The sequence below is a fragment of the Hibiscus syriacus genome, unplaced genomic scaffold, assembly GCF_006381635.1.
Source record: "Hibiscus syriacus cultivar Baekdansim isolate YM2019G1 unplaced genomic scaffold, ASM638163v2 tig00003403_pilon, whole genome shotgun sequence".
NCBI classification, from domain to species: Eukaryota; Viridiplantae; Streptophyta; class Magnoliopsida; order Malvales; family Malvaceae; genus Hibiscus; species Hibiscus syriacus.
This window is the reverse complement of record NW_024061970.1, coordinates 394,079-402,739: the sequence shown is the minus strand read 5'-3', so window position 1 is coordinate 402,739 and position 8,661 is coordinate 394,079. Positions and strand designations below refer to the sequence as shown.

The 8,661-nt window shown below is 33.0% G+C and overlaps 1 pseudogene; it reads right to left on the bottom strand.

The window, feature by feature from the left end:
* Window positions 1-3,193: 3,193 nt before the first annotated feature.
* Window positions 3,194-4,401, bottom strand: LOC120176688 (annotated as a pseudogene).
* Between the last annotated feature and the right edge of the window lie 4,260 nt (window positions 4,402-8,661).

The window sequence follows — 8,661 nt, the reverse complement described above, 5'->3', positions numbered from 1 at the left end:
GTACCAGACGAGAGAAGAACGAAGCTTGATGATAAAAGCGAGAGTTTTATTTTTATCGGCTATGATACAAATTCGAAATGCTACAATCTGTACAATCCAGACAATAAGAAGATTGTGATCAGTTGAGATGTGGTTTTCAGAGAAGAAGGAGAATGAGATTTTAACTCTCATGTAGATGACTTAAATTTCTTTCCTCGGTTTGAAGAAGATGAACAGACAATGAGGGAACAACTAGGTGAACCTCAATAAGAGCTTGAAACTCCACCCACTTCACCAACATCAGCCACTCAAGGAGACTCATCACCTTCGTCATCGTCAAGTGAAAGTCAAAGTGAAAGAGTTGTGCAACGTACAAGAAGCCTTAGAGATATCTATGAGGTAACTGAACGACAAGATAATCTTACATTATTTTGTTTGTTTGTCGATTGTGAACCAGTGAACTTTCAAGAAGCGGTACAAGAAAAGAAATGGATAGATGCGATAGACAAAGAAATCAAGGCCATCGAGAAGAATGACACATGGGAACTTACCTCATTTCCCAAGAGACATAAGGCGATAGGTGTCAAATGGGTGTACAAAACAAAGCAAAACGCCAAAGGAGAGATTGAAAGGCACAAGGCGAGGCTAGTTGCTAAAGGCTATAGTCAAAAGGTTGGAATTGACTATGATGAGGTATTTGCTCCTGTTGCTCGATTGGAGACTATCAGACTAATCATTTCTTTGGCAGCTTAAAACAAGTGGAAGATACAACAAATGGATGTAAAGCCTGCCTTTCTAAATGGAGTTTTTGAAGATGAAGTATACATTCACCAACCATCAGGCTACGAAGTCAAAGGGCACGAAGACAAGGTGTTGAAGTTGAAGAAGGCTCTATACGGGCTAAAACAAGAACCAATGGCATGAAATAGACGAATCAACAAGTACTTCCAAGAGAATGGCTTCAACAAGTGTCCCTACGAGCACACTCTATATATCAAGATCAAAGATGGAGATATTTTTATCGTGTGCCTCTACGTGGATAATTTGATCTTCACCGGAAGCAACCCAAGCATGTTTAATGAATTCAAGGATGTGATGATGAAGGAATTCGAGATGACAGATATGGGGCCCATGGCGTACTACCTTGGCATTGAAGTTAAGCAACAAAAGGATGAAATTTTCATTTCACAGGAAAGCTATGCAAAGGAGATCCTGAAGAAGTTTAAGATGGAGAACTGTAAGCCAATAAGCACACCGACAGAATACATGATCAAGATGTCCAAACATGAAGAAGGCGAAAGTATAGATCTAACATTCTTCAAAAGTTTGGTGGGAAGTCTTCGCCATCTAACTTGCACGAGGCCTGATATTCTTCACGTAATTGGATTGGTTAGTCGTTATATGGAATCTCCAACAACCACCCATTTTAAAGCCGCAAAGAGAATTCTTCGATATCTGAAATGTACAATTGACTTTGGCTTGTTCTATTCAATTTCTAATGATTACAAGCTTGTTGGATATAGCGACAGTGATTGGGGTAGAGACATAGATAATAGAAGGAGCATTACTGGATTTGTATTTTTTATGGGAGATACTGCTTTCACATAGATGTCAAAGAAACAACCGATTGTCACATTGTCCACTTGTGAAGCGGAATATGTTGATGCTACCTCATGCGTTTGTCATGTAATTTGGCTTAGAAATCTATTGAAGGAGATATGTTTGATACAAGAAGAGCCTACCAAGGTTTGTGTCGACAACAAGTCAGCCATTGCCTTAGCAAAGAATCCAAAATTCCATGATCAAAGCAAGCACATCGATATTCGCTACCACTATATAAGGGAGTGTGTTGCAAGAAACGATGTGGAAGTTGAATACGTGAAGTCACAAGATCAAGTTGCCGATATTTTTACCAAGCCATTGACGAGCGAAGACTTCATAAGATTAAGGAACTTACTAGGAATCATAAGATCAAGTTTAAGGGGGGTGTTGGATTATAAACTTGATCCATTATGGGAGCCTAAACCCAAACCCAAACTAAATTGATGTCATTGCTTACATCAATTAGATGAAGATGTCATTGCTTACACCAATTTAGTAGGTGAGAGTTAGGTATTTGTAGACTTTAATGGTTTAAATTATTTTATTTGTGTGGTGTAGGATTGTTCTTGAGTAGTATAAATACTCCTCCCCATTTTAGTTTAAGCATCAAGAAAAATTAAGAGCTTCTAAGTGAGTGAAGAAACAAAGTCTTATAAGAGTGAGTTGTAGTTCTTTTTTTTGAGTGAGAGTGCTCTTGTAATATTTGTTTGAGTTTCAATAAAAATTGTTTGTGTGAGTGTTTTATTTCCAACACATCAGTATATAGTGGTAAAGAATTAACTAGCCAACAAGATGGTTTTGGATGGCAGAACCGCCTCAATTTTATAGGACATTGCTTAAGAAAAAAATAACACATGTGAATAGGCACAGAGAAAAAAGAAAAGCAAAGCTCATAAAATAAACAAAAATGCCAAACTAATGAAACATGAGACATAAAAAAAACCCTTAAAATGATAAACAGGTGAATGAACTTCTAAAAAGCTCCTTACATGACTCCAGTTGGTTTCGGCCAACGATCTCGAGCACAGATCACAGAGTTAAATATAGACTAACGCAAGAGAAAAATGCCAAACTAATGAAACATGAGACATAAAAAAACCCTTAAAATGATAAACAGGTGAATGAACTTCTAAAAAGCTCCTTACATGACTCCAGTTGGTTTCGGCCAACGATCTCGAGCACAGATCACAGAGTTAAATATAGACTAACGCAAGAGAAAAATGCCAAACTAATGAAACATGAGACATAAAAAAAACCCTTAAAATGATAAACAGGTGAATGAACTTCTAAAAAGCTCCTTACATGACTCCAGTTGGTTTCGGCCAACGATCTCGAGCACAGATCACAGAGTTAAATATATACTAACGCAAGAGAAAAATGCCAAACTAATGAAACATGAGACATAAAAAAAAACCCTTAAAATGATAAACAGGTGAATGAACTTCTAAAAAGCTCCTTACATGACTCCAGTTGGTTTCGGCCAACGATCTCGAGCACAGATCACAGAGTTAAATATAGACTAACGCAAGAGAAAAATGCCAAACTAATGAAACATGAGACAAAAAAAAACCCTTAAAATGATAAACAGGTGAATGAACTTCTAAAAAGCTCCTTACATGACTCCAGTTGGTTTCGGCCAACGATCTCGAGCACAGATCACAGAGTTAAATATAGACTAACGCAAGAGAAATTGTGTCATCCACTCTGATATAATCACATCAACTGCTCATTAACCAAAATCTAAGATCAGGGGGGGACTTAAATACTCATTTTAACAACCTGGATTTAACTAACAAGTAAACCTGATGATACCAAACTGCTCATTAACCAAAATCTAAGATCAGGGGGGGACTTAAATACTCATTTTAACAACCTGGATTTAACTAACAAGTAAACCTGATGATACCAACCTTTCTCTGGCAAAACAACTTTTTCCATAGAGCCTTCAATCACTTCAATGATATCTTGAAGATTGTTTGCCTGAACAAGAGTCCGGGCATGCTGACATATTGGTTGCTTCAACAGCATATACCTTCCTTGCACCAGCCTGGGAAGACCAGATGGCTAGAATGCCACTTCCGGTTCCTGCATCTAACCAGAGACGGAACTATGACCAAACATTGGAAGGCGCTAATTTTCTTTACAATGAAAGAACAAAGTTCAACAAATTATTTAAATATAAAAATTGAGAGGGAAAAGGTCTTATTCAACTAATATTTAAAAGTAAAAAGGACCTAAAACGATCCACCCCAAAACGATATATACAATAGCAATGTACTCAATAAGAAAACTGAACACCCCTTTCAAAATTTATTCATTTTCTTTGCTTTCTTGGTTTATAATAGTTGCATGTTATCTAAAAATGTTCTGCTTTAAATTTTTTAGACTTTCGTAGCTTTCTCAAGTCTATCTCCACTAAGGTGTAACAAAGCACGAAAGGAAACAAGAGATTAACTTCGAGGCATTTCAAACAACAAAACAATAACACCCAACTGTCTCTCGCTGATAATATAAATTTTACCAACTTACTAACTTAATACCCAAACGTAAAAGGGTTTCTTTAAACTTTAAGTTCTAAACTTTAAGGCAGAAAAGAAAAGGAAAAGGCGTTACTTTCCGTGGAAGTAATGTTTGTTCTTAAAAACAGCATTGTAGTAAGCGTCCATGCGAACTCGATCACTGAGCATCTCTTTCTGGTGGTAAAGAAAAGCATAAGTGCAGAAGTAATTGGCAAAATCAGCTCCTTTATCCACCAGTCGATTGCTGCTACCACCTGCGACGCCATTTGTACGGCTCCCCATTCTCCCTTTTTGTCACTAAGCGCTCAAAGCTTTTTAACAGGGCGTTTCTCCCGAAATATCACTCTAACTCTATATATTTCCCTGTCATACATCGTTTAGACTATATTTTTCGATCTAACATCCTTTGCAGGAAGGCGCACCCCTACACCGCGCTTTACGCAATGTGGTCGAAGGCGCGCCCCGGGGGCGCACCTTACCAAATGTGTAAAAAATCCGAATGCTTGTTTTGTAAATATTTTTAAATGGGTGTCAAATACGTCATTAATTCCTATTATGGTGACATTTGTGTAAAAACGTCAGCATTTTGAATTGTGCATACACCCCACACTGCACGGTTCCAGGTTTTAATGAAGTGGACAATATGTGTAGTGGTTGAGTTTATTATTTTAGTGTCACAAGTTTATTTTTTATAATAATAAATTTTTTATAATTTTAAAAATTATAAATTTCATATATTTTAAAAAAAATATTGAATAATAATTCATTTTATCCCTCAATTGTAATTAAAAGTTTATTTTAATATTTTTTATATTTTTAAACAATTAATTTTGAAAGGTAATAATTTTTTCAAAAATTTATGAAATTTATAATTTTTTAAATTATAAATATTTATCATCATCATCATCATTTTGTAAAAGAAATACTAGTTATAAAACTTTTATAAAATTATTCATATTTTAAAATACTTATCCTCAAAGTTTTTATATACTAGATTATATGTATTATGTAATTTTAATGCAAAAATTTAAATAATTTTATTAAAAATGAATAAACATTATTAACTGTTGTTAAAAATTAAAAATTAATAAATAATAATTCATTTGATCACTCAATTGTAATTAAAAGTTTATTTTTATATTTTTAAACAATTAATTTTAAAAGGTAATAATTTTTTAAAAAATATATGAAATTTATAATTTTTAAAATTATAAAATATTTATTATTATCATCATCATCATTTTGTAAAATAAATACTAATTATAAAACTTTTATAAAATTATTCATATTTTAAAATATTTACCCTCAAAGTTTTCCTATACTAGATTATACGTATTGTATAATTTTAATGCAAAAATCAAAATAATTTTATTAAAAATGAATAAACATTATTAACCGTTGTTAAAAAAATAAAAATTAATGAATAATAATTCATTTGATCTCTTAATTGTAATTAAAAGTGTATTTTAATATTTTATATTTTTAAACAATTAATTTTAAAAGAAAATATTTTTTTTCAAAATATATGAAATTCATAATTTTTAAAATTATAAAAAAATTATTATTATAAAAATAAACTTGTGAAACTAAAATACTAATAAACTCAACCACTATACACACTGTCCACTTTATTAACTTGTGACAAGACCCTAACCAGTTCACAACCTGGAACCGTGTCGTGCTTGTGTCGTGTGGGGGTGACTGCACAATTCAAAATGCTGACGTTTTTACACAAATGTCACCATAATAAAATTAATGACGTATTTGGCACCCGTTTAAAAATATTTACAAAATTAACACTCGGGTTTTTTACACATTTGGTAAGGTGCGCCCCCGGGGGCGCGCCTTCGACCACGTGGCGTAAAGCGCAGTGCAGGGAGTGCGCCTTTCTGCAAAAGGTGTTAGATCAAGAAATATAGTCTGAACGGTGTCTGATCAAAAATATTAAATGAAAAAAGTGATTTTTCGGGATAAACGCCTTACTTGCCTCCCTTTGTTGGCCTTTTATTAGTACAACGAAAGGGGGAGAGGGTGGAAATAAAGGTTTTCTTTTTTAGAAAATAAAATTAAAATAAAGGGCGAGATAAAACAAACCCAGATCAACGGTGTACGGGCCACAACTGGAATAAGGGCCAACGTGAAGAGTAATTTTAAAATATATATTTAAATATTTTGAAAATGATAATAAATAATATAATTGTTTTTTTTTGTTTAGATTATGACACCAAATAACCGATATAATGTTTTTATGTATAATCAAAGTAGATATCCAGATGAAGATTGATATCGTCGGTAGATATGCGGTAAATATTATTCTTTAAAATATATTATTTAAATATCTAAATTGATTAAGATTATTTAATTAACATAATGTAAATTTTATTCAATTTTAAACTTTATTTTTTGAAATTCTAGTTTGGATTGCAAACTTATTACAATAAAGATGCCATAAGTTACTTAAATTTATTCGAATTTAGCGTGATAATGAACGTGTTAAAACTAAAATATTTGAGAATATTTATTTTTTGGATTCTCCAATAGTTAGAAAAATAACATTGTTATTAGGGATTACCATTTCATTTGGATTCGATAGGTTATTTTTTTATTTTAAAAATTCATGTTCAGATTAAATCGATAAGGTGAAAAAAAAATTAACTTTACCTAACATAATATTATAATTATCCTTTATATATTTAAGGATAATTGCAATAATGCTTCTTTATATTTTATATTTTTAATTATATCATTATTTACCTAATAAAAATAAATTTATATTCGAGTCGGGTACATGTTTTAACCTAAAAACAATGTCGAATTTATGGTTAGATGAGACCCTCCTAAGCTTGAGTTTTATCGAGTGCGAGTAGAGGGTTTCAATTTTCGATTTGAGTTTGAGTGGGCCAAAAATTTGATCTGACTTAACTTGTTATCATCCTTAATTATTATTGACACTTCCTAAAAAGCATGATCATCATCTAAGGATGACTATTAAATTCTAAAACATTTTCATTACTTTGAGCAAGCACATTTGGAGGTTGACCAAAATACTTATCATTGTTTCTCTATATTGCCTTAGGTCATGGGTTTTAGACCCATTAGAAGCACTATCTTTCCTTTCCTAGAGGTTTCTCTTCGACAAATTTAGTGAAATAATCCAAGCGGCCCATTATTTAGCCTAATAGGCCATCTTTGTTTTTATTTTGGGATTTACCAAAAATGCTATAGTGGAGAAGTAACTTGTCATGCCGGTGTGATGAGTTACATGAGATATAATTTTTTAATGGGCTGTGGGAAGTGGGTCCCTGGCCCCGAATATATTTAATATATTTTCAAGTCCCACAAAAAAATAAATTTTTTTGGAATTTTAAAAAATATCGGAAAAATATATTATTTTAATGGACATTGAACTCATCACGCCGGTGTGACGAGTTCTAACGGGTCAAAAATTTGAAGTTTTCGATCGTTGGGTGGACTGTTGGCGAACGAGCATTTTTTTAATTCCAACGGCTCGTCACGCCGGTGTGATGAGTTCCAATGACTATTTTTAATTTGAAAAAGCCTAGTCATTTATAGTCGTTGGTTAGAGTAGTATAAATGAGGTTTGGGTTGGATTGATTTTTCACTTGAAATCAAACATTCTTTTGAGAGTAAACTTTTTTGTTGAAGATTTTATGTTGAAATGACCTCAAGAGAAGAAATGTTACGTCTTTATGATGTTCATATTTCGTTGACTAAGTTAACTACAGTAAATTTAATTTAATTTGTTTTATTTTACTTTTACTTTTGAAAAAATTATAGTATTAATAATTATTATTTATATAATTTTATTAATTAATTTCTTTTCAAATTGTAACAAGAAGAATGAGGCATTCGTTATCGAGTAATGATGAATGAAGAGCCACATCAACGGATTATAATATATCTTCAACAATATGGATTATATCCAGCGATGTTTCTTCGTGGTTTTAAGGTGATGTCGGGACTGTTATCGGCGTTGGTGGCCCAAAACGCATATGTTTCATTTTCCTTCTGGTGAAGTGACAGTAACATTGAAAGATGTCACGTATCAACTTGGCGTTTCGATTAATGGTATGTCATTGGTGCTTCGCAATAATGATGCGCGATATACAATTATTTATAATTTATTGGGAAATGAGGCTCCAACCAATGTCATTGATGGGATGTAGATACAGATGACGTGGTTGGAAAAAGAATTTATAGTAGATTGACAATCAACGGAGTAAGAGGTTAAATATGCAGTCCGAGCATATCTTATGACGTTGATTGAAGGGATCTTGCTATCGGATAAATCGAGCAATTTAGTGCACACCCAACACCTTCTGATATTGGAGGATTTTCTTGTATGTCGCCAATATAGTTGGAGTTATGCAATTTTAGCTTTTTTGTATCGTAAACTTTGCAAGGCGACCATAGTGGTTAGAGGAAAAACCGGATATAACGGGTTATTTAGTTTTACTCCAATCATGGGTGTGGTATCGTCTCCCGTTGTTTACGCCTATTACATCCGCTCCTATGGAGTTTCTTCTTGACGCAAGGTAAA